The 14,614-nt window shown below is 41.5% G+C and overlaps 1 pseudogene; it reads right to left on the bottom strand.

The window, feature by feature from the left end:
• Positions 1 to 6,619: 6,619 nt before the first annotated feature.
• LOC112625287 lies at positions 6,620 to 7,575 on the bottom strand (annotated as a pseudogene).
• Positions 7,576 to 14,614: the final 7,039 nt, after the last annotated feature.

Genomic DNA, 14,614 nt, shown 5'->3' with positions numbered 1-14,614 from the left:
CAAGGTTACAGTAACCAAAACAGCATGAAAACAGATGTATAGAACAATGAAACAAAATAGAGACCTCAGAAGTAAATCCATACATCAGCCAACTGATTTTTGACAAAGGCACCAAGGGCACCCAATGGAAAGGACAATCTCTTAAAAAAATTTTGTTGGGAAAACCGGATATCCACATGCAGAAAAATGAAATTAGACCGTTATCTCCTATCATATACAAAAATCACTCAAAGTGTATTAATAACTTAAACGTAAGATCTGAAACAATGAAACTACTAGAAGAAAACATAAGAGGAAACTCCATGACTTTGGTCTGTGCAAGAATGTTTTGGATATTACCACAAAAGCAAAGGCAACAAGAGCAAAAATAGATGGATAGAATTACATGGAACAAAAAGCTTCTGTACAGCAAATGAAACAGCAGAGTGAAGAGATAACTTACAGAATGGATGAAAATATTTGCAAACTGTATATCTGATAAGGGATTAATATCCAAAATATATACACAAGGAACTCAAACAATTCAATAGCCAAAGAAAAGCAAGTAACCCTATTAAAAAATGGGCAAAAGACATAGAAGACATATAAGTTGCCAATAGGTATATGAAAAATGCTCAGCTCCAGTAATCATCAGGGAAATGCAAATCAAAACCACAATGGGATATCACCTGACACTTGTTAGCATGACTATTATCAAAAAGACAAAAGTGTTGGCAAAACCATACAAAAGAATAAAATCATGTCCTTTGCAGCAGCATGGATGCAGCTGGAGACCATTATCCTAAGTGAATTAATGCAGGAACAGAAAACCAAATACTGCATGTTCTCACTTATAAATGGGAGCTAAACACTGAGTACACACAGACACAAAGATGGGAACAGTAAACACTGGGGATTCCAAAAGTGGGGAGGAAGGGAAGGGGAGAAGAGCTGAAAAACTACTTGTCAGGTATTATGTTCACTACTTGGGTGACAAGATCATTAGGCACCCAAACCTCAGCATCATGCAATATACCCGTGTCACAAACCTGCACATGTCTGCACATGTACCATGTACCCCTGAACTAAAAAAAACGTTGGCCAGAATATAGAGAAAAGAGAACACTTATGCACTGTTAGTGGGAATGTAAACCAGGACAACCACTACGGAATACAGGGTGGAGGTTCTTCAAAAAAGTACAAGTAGAACTACACTGTGATCCAGCAACCCCGCTATTGGGAATCTACTCAAAGGAAAGGAAATCATTATGTATAGAAGAGACATCTGCATCCCCATGTTTATTTCAGCATTATTCACAATAGCCAAGACATAGAATCAACCTAGTTGTCCATCAATGATGAATGGATAAAGAAAATGTGGTATATGTACACAATGGAATATTATTTAGTCATATAGAAGAGCAAAGTCCTGTCATTTGTGACAGCATGGATGAGCCTAGGAAACATGTTAAGTGAAATAAGTCAGGCACAGAAAGATAAATACTGCATAATCTCACTCATATGTGGAATCTAAAAAACCTAATGGTTACCAGAGGCTTGAGCGGTTAGGAGGAGGGAGTGGATGGGGAAATGTTGTATAATTACAGTTAGAAAGTTGAGACCAGGCGTGGTGGCTCACACCTATAATCCCAGCACTTTGGGAGGCATGCTAATTGCTTGAGTCCAGGAGTTTGAGACCAGCCTGGCCAACATGGCAGAACCCCATCTCTATAAAAAATACAAAAATTAGCCAGGCGTGGTGGCGCATGCCTGTACTCCCAACTACTCAGGAGGCTGAGGTGGGAGGATCACTTGAACCTGGGAGGTGGAGGTTGTAGTGAGTGAAGATTGCAACGATGCATTCCAGGGTAAGACCTTGCCTAAAAAAAAAAAAGTCTAGAATATGCAAATAAACAGAGACAGAATAGTAAAATATATAGCGACAAATCATAGATAAGTGATTATCTGGACCAAGGGTTGGGAAGGAGAGAAATTGAAAATAACTGCTAATAGTTATGGAGTTTCTTTCTTGGGTGATGAAAATGCTCTAAAATGGATTGTGGTGATGGTCATCCAACTCAGTGACATACTAAAAACCACTGGATTACACACTTTAAATAGGTGAATTATATGTGAATTGTATCTCAATAAAGATGCCATTTTCTGTTTTTCTATTTCAACTTTTATTTTGATACAGGGGGTCCATGTACAGATTTGTCACATGGAAACATTGCATGATGCTGAGGTTTGGAGTGTGACTCCAGTCACCCTGGTAGTGAGCATAGTATCCAATAGGTAGTTTTTAAAAAATTTTTTTCTTTTTTTGAGACGGAGTCTTGTTCTATCACCCAGGCCGGAGTGCAGTGGCACAATCTTGGCTCACTGCAATCTCTGCTTCCCAGGTTCAAGTGATTCTTGTACCTCAGTCTCCCAAATAGCTGGGTTTACAGGCACACGCCACCACGCCTGGCTAATTTTAAAATTTTTAGTAGAGATGGGGTTTCACCATGTTGGCCAGGCTGGTCTCGAACTCCTAGGCTCAAGCAATCCACCCACCTCAGCCTCCCAAAGTGCTGGGGTTACAAGGGTGAGCCACCGTGCCTGGCCTCTAATAGGTAGTTTTATTTATTGATTTATTTTTTATTTATTTATTTATTTTTTATTATACTTTAAGTTCTTGGGTACATGTGCACAACGTGCAGGTTTGTTACATATGTGTACATGTGCCGTGTTGGTGTGCTGCACCCATTAACTCGTCATTTACATTAGGTATATCTCCTAATGCTATCCCTCCCCCCTCCCCCCACCCCACAACAGGCCCCGGTGTGTGATGTTCCCCTTCCTGTGTCCAGGTGTTCTCATTTTCAATTCCCACCTATGAGTAAGAACATGCGGCGTTTGGTTTTCTGTTCTTGTGATAGTTTGCTGAGAATGATGGTTTCCAGCTGCATCCATGTCCCTACAAAGGACATGAACTCATCCTTTTTTATGGCTGCATAGTATTCCATGGTGTATATGTGCCACATTTTCTTCATCCAGTCTGTCATTGATGGACATTTGGGTTAGTTCCAAGGCTTTGCTATTGTGAATAGTGCCACAATAAACATACGTGTGCATGTGTCTTTATAGCAGCACGATTTATAATCCTTTGGGTATATACCCAGTAATGGGATCATTAGGTCAAATGGTATTTCTAGTTCTAGATCCTTGAGGAATCGCTACACTGTCTTCCATAATGGTTGAACTAGTTTACAGTCCCACCAACAGTGTAAGAGTGTTCCTATTTCTCCACATCCTCTCCAGCACCTGTTGTTTCCTGACTTTTTAATGAAATAGGTAGTTTTAAACCCACTCTTGCTTCCTCCACCCTCTGGTAGTCCACAGTACTTATTGGTTCCACATTTATGTCCATATGTGCTCAATGTTTACCTTCCACTTCTGAGAACATGCAGTATTTGGTTTTTTGTTCCTGTATTAATTTAAATAAAGCTGCTTTTAAAAAGCAAATAAATTTTATTCTTTGGTTATAATACTTCTGGAATTTTCTATAGCAACCATATATCATTCTTGTAATCAAATAGAAATAAATACCTTTAGGCCGGGAACGGTGGCTCATGCCTGTAATCCCAGCACTTTGGGAGGCTGAGGTGGGTGGATCACCGGAGGTCAGGCATTTGAGACCAGCCTGGCCAACATGGTGAAACACCATCTCTACTAAAAATACAAAAATTAGTTGAGTATGATGGCCTGTAGTCCCAGCTACTGTGGAGGCTGAGGCAGGAGAATTGCTTGAACCTGGGACGCTGGAGGTTACAGTGAGCCAAGATTGTACCACTGCACTCCAGCCTAGGCAACAGAGTGAGACTTCGCCTCAAAAAAATAATAATAAAAAAAAAAGGCTGGGCACAGTGGCTCACACCTGTAGTCCCAGCACTTTGGGAGGCCGAGGCAGGAGGATCACAAGGTCAGGAATTTGAGACTAGCCTGGCCAACATGGTGAAACCCCATCTCTACTAAAAATACAAAAATTGGCTAGGCGTGGTGGTGGGCACCTGTAATGCCAGCTACTCGAGAGGCTCAGGCAAGAGAATTGCTTGAACCTGGGAGGCGGAGGTTGCAGTGACCCAAGATCACGCCATTGCACTCCAGCGTGGGAGACAGAGCAAGACTCTATCAAGGGGAAAAAATATATATATATATATATGTGTGTGTGTGTGTGTGTGTGCATATATATATATGTATGTACCTATTTATTTATTTTGAGATAGGCTCACTCTGTCACATGGTGGAGTGCAGCTCCACGGAAGCCTCGACCTCCCAGGCTCAGGTGATCCTCCCACCTCTGCCTCCCATGTAGCTGGGACTACAAGCATGTACTACTATGCCCAGCTAATTTTTAATTTTTTTGTAACTTTCTCAAATTTAAATTGAAAAAATTTGTTTTTAAATTTTTTTGTAATTTTTAAACATTTAATTTTGTAAAATTTAATTTTTTTTTCTTTTTTTGGAGACAGAGTCTTGCTCTGTCGCCCAGACTGGAGTGCAGTGGTGTGATCTCAGCTCGTTACAAGCCCCACCTCCCAGGTTCACGCGATTCTCCTGCCTCAGCCTCTCTAGTAGCTGGGACTACAGGCGCCAGCCACCATGCCTGGCTTTTTTTGTGTGTGTGTGTTTTTAGTAGAGATGGGGTTTCACCATGTTAGCCAGGATGGTCTTGATCTCCTGACCTCGTGATCCACCCGCCTCGGCCTCCCAAAGTGCTGGGATTACAGGCGTGAGCCACTACACCCGGCCAAAATTTAATTTTTAAATTTTCTGTAGGTCTCACTATGTTGTCAAGGCTGTTCTCAAACTCCTGGGTTCAAGCAAACCTCTTGCCTTGGCCTCCCCAAAGTGCTGGGATTACAGGTGTGAGCCAACAGGCCCAGGCAGAGTATCTTTAGTTTTAAAGTACTGACTAGCATCAGCCAGACCTAATAAAACTCAGCATTCTTTTTCATCTCTTGGCTCCCCACCCCTTTTCTCAGAGTGGCATTGCCAAACCTTTTTTACTCTTCTTAAGCATTTGTGCTGGATTAATTCCCCATCACTGTCTACTCTGCTCTGTGCCCTAGGTATCTGATCGTACAGATTGCTACAACCTGGCTCCGTTGCCCTCTAGCTTCCAGATGGGTTCAGCTATTGGCTTTAGCTGAAATCCTGAGGGTGAGAGGAGAGTGAGGTCAGATTATTTATTCCTGTAGCTCCCTCCCTGTCAGCTTCCTGCAAATTGGCTGTGTGCCTCTATCTGAAGGCCACAGATCCCGTCTTCTTCAAAGCTTTCCCTGGGTCCCAGTGACTGCTTCCTCCTCTTGCTTCTTCGGGCTTAGGGATGGTACCAGTTACCTACGATTACTTGTTCTGGGGTAATTAATTATCTCTTATATTCTTCCTCATCCTTACTCACAATTCTATACAAAATCTGTTCAAATTCAAATGTTCCATATCTTTTCTGTCAGGTTCACCACCAAGACAGCATTCAACTCCATCATCTTCCATTCACTGTCAGCAAATGACCTTGCCTCATTCTTTATTTTTACATAGAAGGTTGAGGCCTTCCTCAAATGGCTGTACAACATCAGTTCACTAAACGTAGTCTCTATGTAGGGCCAGGCGCGGTGACTCGCACCTGTAATCCCAGCACTTTGGAAGGCGGAGGCAGGCAAATTACTTGAGGTAAGGAGTTCGAGACCAGCCTGGCCAACATGGTGAAATCCCATCTCTACTAAAAAACACAAAAATTAGCCGGGCATGATGGTGGGCGCCTGTAATCCCAACTATTGGGGAAGCCGAGGCAGGAGAATCGCTTGAACCCTGGAGGCGGAGGTTGCAGTGAGCCGAGATTGCGCCACTGCACTCCAGCCTGGGTGACAGAGGGAGACTCCGTCTCAAAAAAAAGTAGTCTACATAATCGCCTGTTCTCTCGTCTTGATCTCTCAGAGCACAGGACACAGCTCGTTCATGGCAGGGCACAACCCTGATTTCCTCTGACCTCTAAGGACATCTTTCCCTCATTAGCTCTTCTCCCCTCTTGCATACCTTAACTCTGGATGCTGCGGAAGTCTCGAACCTTGTTTGCCCTCATGATAAATTTTGTTTTAAAACGAAGGCTTATCATTTTTTTTAACCACTTTATTACTTTTATTCAGATAATTTTTCGAACATGTACTTGCTGTCCTAATCATTTAATTAAACTCCAGTCCTTTATCTCTTCGACCAGATGCTACATATTTTATGTGGATTTCCAGTTGTCTCTTCAAACCCAGTATCACTTCATCCTTCCTCTCATTTTCCCTCCAGTTAGATTTTCTCCCATCATGTATTTTTCTTTTTCGGAATTCAGATTTATTGATTTCCATCATATTGACTTTAAAAATGGCATGAAGCTGACTGCAAGAAAGGGAACTGCTCATTTTAAGTTAAAATTAAGCTAATGGTGAAAGTACATCACCTCTGGCTTCAGTCACCACATCGCCTTAGATTGAGTATAGACTTTTTGTGAACAAAGTTCTAGAACTCTGAAATCCAGGGATGCTGCAGGCCTCTCCCTGCAACGTCGTTCACTTTGGGTCAGTCTCCTGGGCCAGAGGTGAAAGTGCTTTCAAAAATACTGCCGTTTCCCCAGCACAGTGTCTTTGACTGCATCCACATACTGAGTTGGAACCCAGTATACCCAGTAGTCAGTAGTAAGACGCTTCCGTGGGGCCCAACTGAAGCGCCATCATGCGGTGGTCTTCATGTCCTTCCATAGGTTCACTGACCACATTTTTTATGGACCATGGGCAATTTCTCAGTCCACTCTTTAGTACCAACCCACAGCTGGTCTTGTTCTAGCTTAAAGGTGAATCTCACTTTTCCTCCGGACTTATTGTACATGCCGGATAGGGGTAGCTTTGGTAGGCGCTCCTGGGCCCCCTTAACAGATGGCATCACATCTTCGGGTTTTCCTTTATCCAACACTTTCCTGTGTTGTTTCTGCCTGCAGAGAGGCTCCTTCTTGTTGTCTTCGGCCTTTGCATCCGGCTGCGCAGCATCTTTGGGTGTGTTTACTGCTAAAACATCATTGACGGTGGAGCCAACCACCATGATCTTGGCCCCACTAGTCACTTTTATTTCTCTCAATATCTTATCCTCAGGGACGAGTCCATTACACATGACTTTCTGTATGGCAGGCGGGAGACCTGTCATCAGGGGATCTTCTGTTTCAGTTCGGAGCCTGTGCTGTCCAGGGGGAACTTCACGTCGTGCTTGGTCTTGTTCCAGATGATCTTCAGGTCTACCAGCTCCATGTCTGCGCCGCTGCCCGCGTCTTTGCGGTTGCTGACCGAGGCCTGGGACACGGGGTCACCAGGGACCTAGGTTGGGGCCGGCTGCAGCCTGCAGGCTGCCTCGCTGCAGTCTGCCTCACGGGGTGCCGGAGTCCTCGGCCCCCGCCGCGGCTTCTGCCTCCAAGCAGTTGAGGGGCCCTGCCAGCACCTTGGTCGCCACGGTCTTAGCCTCCGTGTCCACACCAGGTTCCTCCATGCCATCCGGGTCCCCGGCCGCTGCCATGATGGTTGTGTACCAGATTTTCTCCCATTTTGTATGTTTTCCAGTGGTACCTATGTTCTCTTTGGCTCAAGAGTTTAAAACATTGAAATTTTGTTTTTGTTTTTGTTTTTGTTTGGAGACAGGGTCTCCCTCTGTCACCCAGGCCTGAGTACAGTGGCGTAATCATAGCTCACTGCAGCCTCGAACTCCTGGGTTCAAGTGATCCTCCTGCCTCAGCCTCCCAAAATACCGGGTTTACAGGTGTTAGTCACCATGCCTAGCCGACATTATTTTTTTAATGCTTCTATTTTCTATGCTCCTCAACTCCAATTACTTATTGAATTCCACATTTTTTTCTTCAACTTATTTCTCAGAGTTCTTTCTTTTCTTTCTCACTGTTCTAATCAATGATTTTTTTTCTTTTTTCTTTTTTTTAACCATAGGCCAAGATTATTTTAATAGTCAATTTGTCTTCAAATTCCAGGCTCCCCCTAGTCCTATACAAGAATTAATTTTTCTAGAATATTGCTAATATCATGCACTTGTAGAATATAGCTCCAATTAATTATAATTACAATGTCAATAACTAATTTTCATAGAATACTTGTCATATGTTGGCTGCTATACAATTTTTTATTTGGATTAATTATTTTAATCATAAGAATCCTATAAATACACAATTATACATACATTTGGAAGAATTTTAGAACATTTAGAAAACTCCCAGAATTACCTAGCTACTGGTAGTGCTAGGATGCAAACTGAGCTTGAAATGAAAAGTCGTGCTCTTAGTCTTTTTCTTATGCGATATAAATTCCTCAACCTGACTTCTGAAGTGCTCCACAAACTGCTACCCCGCCCATATAATCCAATCTCAGCTTATGTTTCTCTCTACATCAAACAGAGGGAGAGTTTCCTAATGCACCATAAACAAACCATACTCATTCCAGTTCTTTCCCTTTCCTTTTGCACTTGTAACTTTTTTCTCCTGTCATCTGATCAAATTCTCTTCTTAAGTTAAGGAATGGCTCCAGAATAGAATAAAGCCTTCATAAAATGCTATAGTTTGTTTTCTTTTTTTTTTTTCTCAGAGCCTATAAGACCACTTACTGTCTGCCCCATTCATTTTCACATTCACTAATGAAGTGCTTTGGATTTTTATTTAACTGTTATATCTAAAATTGGTGTGAATTCATCCCAGAAGAAAATATTGGCGATTTTTATTTGTCAGGCCCTATATAAGGGCTGAGAATACAAAGATGGGTACAATTCAGTCTCTGAACTTAAAGAGTTTAATTCAAGGGGAAAGCAAAAGTGTAAACTAAAATAATATACTCTGATAAGTGATAATATTGGAAGGTGACATTGCAGTGATGTTTCACTTCAATAATTGCATGACTGCAAATGTATTGAGGATAAGGGAGCCAGGTTTCTCACTGAAAGAGAAACAAGTTACGATTAAAGAAAGGGAGAAAACCCTGGAAGTAATGTGACCCCAATAGCAAAGAGCCCGCTAGTGCCCAGTTGTTGGTTTAGAAACCAGCAGTTTTGCTTCACTTTATGATGGGGATATACCCTGAGAAATGCATCATTAAGTGATATCATTGTTGTGTGAACATCAAAGAGTGCACTTACACAAACCTTGATACTATAGCCTACTGTACACCTAGGCTATATTGTATAGCTTTTTGCTTCTAGGCTGTAAACCTGTGCAGCATGTTACTGTACTGAATACTGTAGGCAATTGTAACACAATGGTAAGTACCTGTGTATCTAAACATATACAATGTACAGTAAAAATATGGTATTATAATTTTATGGGACCACCATCCTATATGTGGTCTGTCATTAACAGAAACATCGTGTGGCATGTGATTGTACTTAATTGATCAATCCTCTTGTATGTAACCAGTTCCCCTAATTGCCACCAGCTTCTCACCCTGAAAATTCCTTCCTTACCCTGCTTGGTCTATGATTCCCTACTGTGGGCTACCGTATTAATCTGTTCTCACAGTACGATAAAGAACTACCTGAGACTTGGTAATTTATGAAGAAAAGAGGTTTAAGTGAATCAGTTCCACAGGCTTAACAGGAGGCATGACTGGGATGCCTCAGGAAACCTACAATCACCGTGGAAATTGAAGAGGAAGCAAGCAGCACCTTCATCACAAGGCAGCAGCAGACAGAACAAAGGGGGAAATGCCACACACTTGAACCATCAGATCTCATGAGAACTCACTATCGTGTGAACAGCGTGGGGGAAATCCACCCTCATGGTCCAATCACCTCCCACCAGAACCCTCCCTCAACACATGGGGTTACAATTTGATATGAGATTTGGGTGGGGACAGAGAGCCAAACCATATCAGTCACTTCTTTACACACACACACTTTCTTCCAGTCACTTCTTTACACACACACACACACACACTTTCCTTCAACTGCTGGGGTTTCTTCAGCCTTAGCTGAATCACTTCCCAGCAGGGACCCCCTTTTCACTCCAGTGAGGTTTTGGCATCCCTTATGGGTTTCCTACTCACACTATGGGGACACACACCTTGCTGGGCCTCAGTCTAATAGGTTTTGGATTGAATTACTTGGGAAGTGAACAACAAAATAGAAGGGAACAAGGGAAGGAAAGGAGCATTTCTAATTTAAAAAATACATTATCAATCACATTCCCTTTTTATATTATATTTGAACTTTTGTCTTTAATTCAGATTTTTCCTGCGAGAGATTCCCAGAAATTGAATTACTGGGTCAAATGTTATAAACCAAATAACTTGTCTTAATTTTTACTCCTGCCAGCAATGTAACACCACTGTCTATTTTATTCTAAACAGCTTTGAATGTTATATCTAATTTTAAAGGAATTTTTGTTAATTTGTCTTCTTTTTTATAAATTATTTTTGTCCATTTACATTTTGGGATTTTAATATTTTTAGGTGGATATGTTAATAATGTTAACACTTAGCCATATTCATTGCAAAAAAGATTAATTTTTTAGCCATAACTAACTTCTTTCGGTCATCCTACATTTCTACTTACCTTTCTTTGCTGCCAATAAATCTTCAGGTAGGTGCACAGTAAAGAGAATATTACTCTAAGAAAACATGAAATTGGGAAAATCAGTGGCTCATTATAAAGCCATTTAAATATGTAGTATACTTTTAAAAATTAGTTATCTGTAGATCATTATTATCCTTTTTCCTCTCCATTAATTTGATACATTTAATTTTCTCAATTTTTTTTTAACTTTATATAATTCGAGGCTTTGGTGGTAATGTTATAGTATCAGTGAAATGAATTTTTCATCATTATAAAGTCTCTTTTATCTCTCATATATTTTTCTAACCTGACAGTCTAACATAGTGATGCCAGTTTTCTTTTGGTTGATATTTGCAAGATATAACATTCTTTAACCTTTTGTTTTCAACCTTTCAGTATACTTATGCTTTAGGTGGGTCTTTTGACATAAGAATCAGGGCTGGGCACAGTGGCTCATGCCTGTAATCCCAGCACTTTGGAAGGCCGAGGTGAGTGAATCACCTGAGGTCAGGAGTTTAAGACCAGGCTGGCCAACATGGTGAAACCTTGTCTTTATTAAAAATACAAAAAAAATTAGCTGGGTGTAGTGGCACATGCCTGTAATCCCAGCTATTTGGGAGGCTGAGGCAGGAGAATTGCTTGAACCCAGGAGGTGGAGGTTGCAGTGAGCTGAGATTGCATGATTGCACTCCAGCCTGGGCAACAAGAGAGAAACTCTATCTCAAAAAGAAAAAAAAAGAATCAGGATCCTGGCAGGAAATAAACAGGCAATTGTATTAGTCCGTTTTCATGCTGCTGATAAAGACATACCCGAGACTGAGAAAAAAAAGAAGTTTAATTGGACTTAACAGTTCCACATAGCTGGGGAGGCCTCAGAATCATGATGGGAGGCAAGAGGCACTTCTTACATGGTGGTGGCAAGAGAAAATGAGGAAGATGTAAAAGCAAAAACCCCTAATAAAACTATCAGATCTTGTGAGACTTACTCACTACCATGAGAACAGTATGGGGGAAACTACCCCCATGATTCAAATTATCTCCCACCAGGTCCCTCCCACAACTCGTGGGAATTATGGGAGTACAATTCAAAATGAGATTTGGGTGGGGATACAGAGCCAAACCATATCAGCAATGCACACAAGATGTTAATTGAAAAGAGTTTAATGAAAAAATTCTTTAGAGAGCTTTGGACAGCATTGAGGGAACCAATAAAAGATTTTGAAATGCCCAGCCATTAGTAACCAGGAAAAGCGTTTATATATGTAGCCCTGAAGGGTCAAAGAGTTGAGAGTATTACTGGAACTAGCAAAAGCTGTTGCTGGGAGAGGGGCCCCTGGCAGGAGGTATGGTCTTATGTAGAGATAACCACTGAAAAGCTCTGGCCCAGCTAGGAGGGAGATTAGAAGAATTAATACCTTGGCTTCTGTTTCCTCCCACCCTGTGATCTTCTGCCACCATCTGCTATTTGCCAAACCCAACTAGAAGTTAAAGGGCAAAGGAACTCAGGTGAGCAGAGTACAGAGTGGGACACAAAGCCAGACAGAAGGGTGGAGAAGAGCCAGTACACATGGAGGCAGCTGATGACTGGCTTTTGTTGTTGTTATCTACTCTAATCATTTACAAAATTTTAAATGGAGCATTTAGTCTATTTGCTTACATTTATTGAAATTACTAGTATATTTCTACCATCTTTTGGGGTATCACACTTTATCTGTTTTTCTTCTCCTGTCATGACTGCTTTTTGATTATTTGAGCAATTTTTCTCATTCCATTTAATTTCTATTTTTTTTTAGTGGTTACTTTAGAAATTTATTATATACTATCTTTAACTTCCTCCTAAACAACAGGAGGATCTTTGGAACATGTTTATTCTCATTATCCCTCCTCTGACGTATGCAAACATTTTTCTTGGGTATTTTTAACACAATAAGATATTATTTGTTGTTGTTTTATATAATCACTGATAGATTTTTGCCAACTTTATTTACTCATAATTTATCTTTGCATCTTAGACTTTTCATCTTTCATCTCTTTCCCTCTTTTAATCTTTTGCAATGTCCTCTGTTGAGATTTATCAGTGATAAACTCTTTCCACCTTTCGTTTCTTTTCTTTTCTTTTTCTTTCTTTTTTTTTTTGAGACAGAGTCTTGCTTTGTCACCCAGGCTGGAATGCAATGGTACAATTTCTGCTCACTGTGACCTCTGCCTCCCAGGCTTAAGTGACTCTCCTGCCTCAGCCCCCCAAGTAGCCAGGATTACAGGCACCCACCACTCCTGGCTAATTTTTGTATTTTTAGTAGAGACAGGGTTTCACCATGTTGGCCAGGCTGGCTTTGAACTCCTGACCTCAAATGATCTTCCTGCCTTGGCCTCCCAAAATGCTGGGATTACATGTGTGAGCCTGCCTTTTCTTGTTTCTAAAAATGTCTTAATTTTACCCTTATTATTGAATGACATTTTTTTTGGCCACGTATATAACTCTAGGTTGACATCTTCACAGATATTATTCTATGGCCTTAGAGCTTTCATACATTTTTGGGGTGGGATCGGGGGAGAAGGGTCTTGCTCTGCCACCCAGGCTGGTGTGCAGTGGCACAGTCTCAGCTCACGGCAGCCTCGACCTCCTGGGCTTAAGTGATTCTCTCAACTCAGCCTCCTGAGTAGCTGGGACTACAGGTGTGTACCACCATGCCTGGCTAATTTTTGTATTTTTTTTTTTTTTTTAGAGTCAGGATCTCACCATGTGGCTTAAGCCGGTCTCAAACTCCTGAGCTCAAGTGATCCGCCTGCCTCGGCCTCCCAAAGTGCTAGGATTACAGGCATGAGCCACCGCATCTGGCCCATACATTTCTTGAGAAGTCTGCTATCAGCCTAATTGTCACTCCTTGGAAGGACAGATTTTAAAATATTTTCTTTGTTTCTGGAATGTTGCGGTTTCACATGATATGTGTAGGTGTGGATTTCTTCTAATATATCCTGATGTAAATTGGGAATTTATGGATTGTTTTTAAACTGTTGACTGGTATCTTTCCATTGGTTCATAAAAATTATCAGATCTTATCTCTTAAAATATTGCTTCCGACTCACTTGTACTCTCTCCTCTTTGGAACTTTGAATAAGTATATATGGGAGCTTTCTTTTTATCCTCCATTTTGTTTAACCTCTTTCATATCTTCCATCACTTTAACTATACTGCATTCTATATAATTTCCTCAGGTCTACCTTCCAGTTCATGGGCTTTTGTTTGTTTGTGGTTTTTTGTTTTGTTTTTTTTAGGCAGAGTATTGCTGTGTCACCCAGGCTGGAGTGCAGTGGCGTGATCTTGACTCACTGTAATCTCTGCCTCCCAGGTTCAGGCGATTTTTTTTTTTTTGTAAGAGTCGCCCTGTCACCCAGGCTGGAGTACAGTGGCTCTGTCCTGGCTCACTGCAAGCTCTTCCTTCCAGGTTCCACGCCATTCTCCTCCCTCAACCTCCCAAGTAGCTGGTACTACAGGCGCATGTCACCACGCCCGGCTAATATTTTGTATTTTTAGTAGAGAAGGGGTTTCACCATGTTAGCCAGGATGGTCTCCATCTCCTGACCTCATGATCCACCCACCTTGGCTTCCCAAAGTGCTGGGATTACAGGCGTGAGCCACCGTGCCCGGCGGTTCAAGCGATTCTTAAGCCTCAGCCTCCCGAGTAGCTGGGATTACAGGCGCCCGCCACCACACCCAGCTAATTTTTGTATTTTTAGTAGAGACAGGGTCTCACTGTATTGGCCAGGATGGTCTCAAACTCTCGACCTCAGGTGATTCATCCACCTCAGCCTCCCAAAGTGTTGGGATTACAGGCATGAGCCACTGTGCCTGGCCTCAAATTCATATTTTTAAACACTTCTTTTATTCCTTTACATTGTTATGGGCTGAATGTTTGTTTTTGTCTCCCCGTCCCAAATTTTTATGTTGAAATCCTGACCCCCAATATGATGATATTAGGGCATGCAAACTAACTTCTCTAATTTCTCATAGGTTATT

Source organism: Theropithecus gelada, chromosome 5 (assembly GCF_003255815.1).
Source record: "Theropithecus gelada isolate Dixy chromosome 5, Tgel_1.0, whole genome shotgun sequence".
Taxonomy (NCBI): Eukaryota; Metazoa; Chordata; class Mammalia; order Primates; family Cercopithecidae; genus Theropithecus; species Theropithecus gelada.
This window is presented reverse-complemented; position numbering and strand designations above follow the sequence as displayed.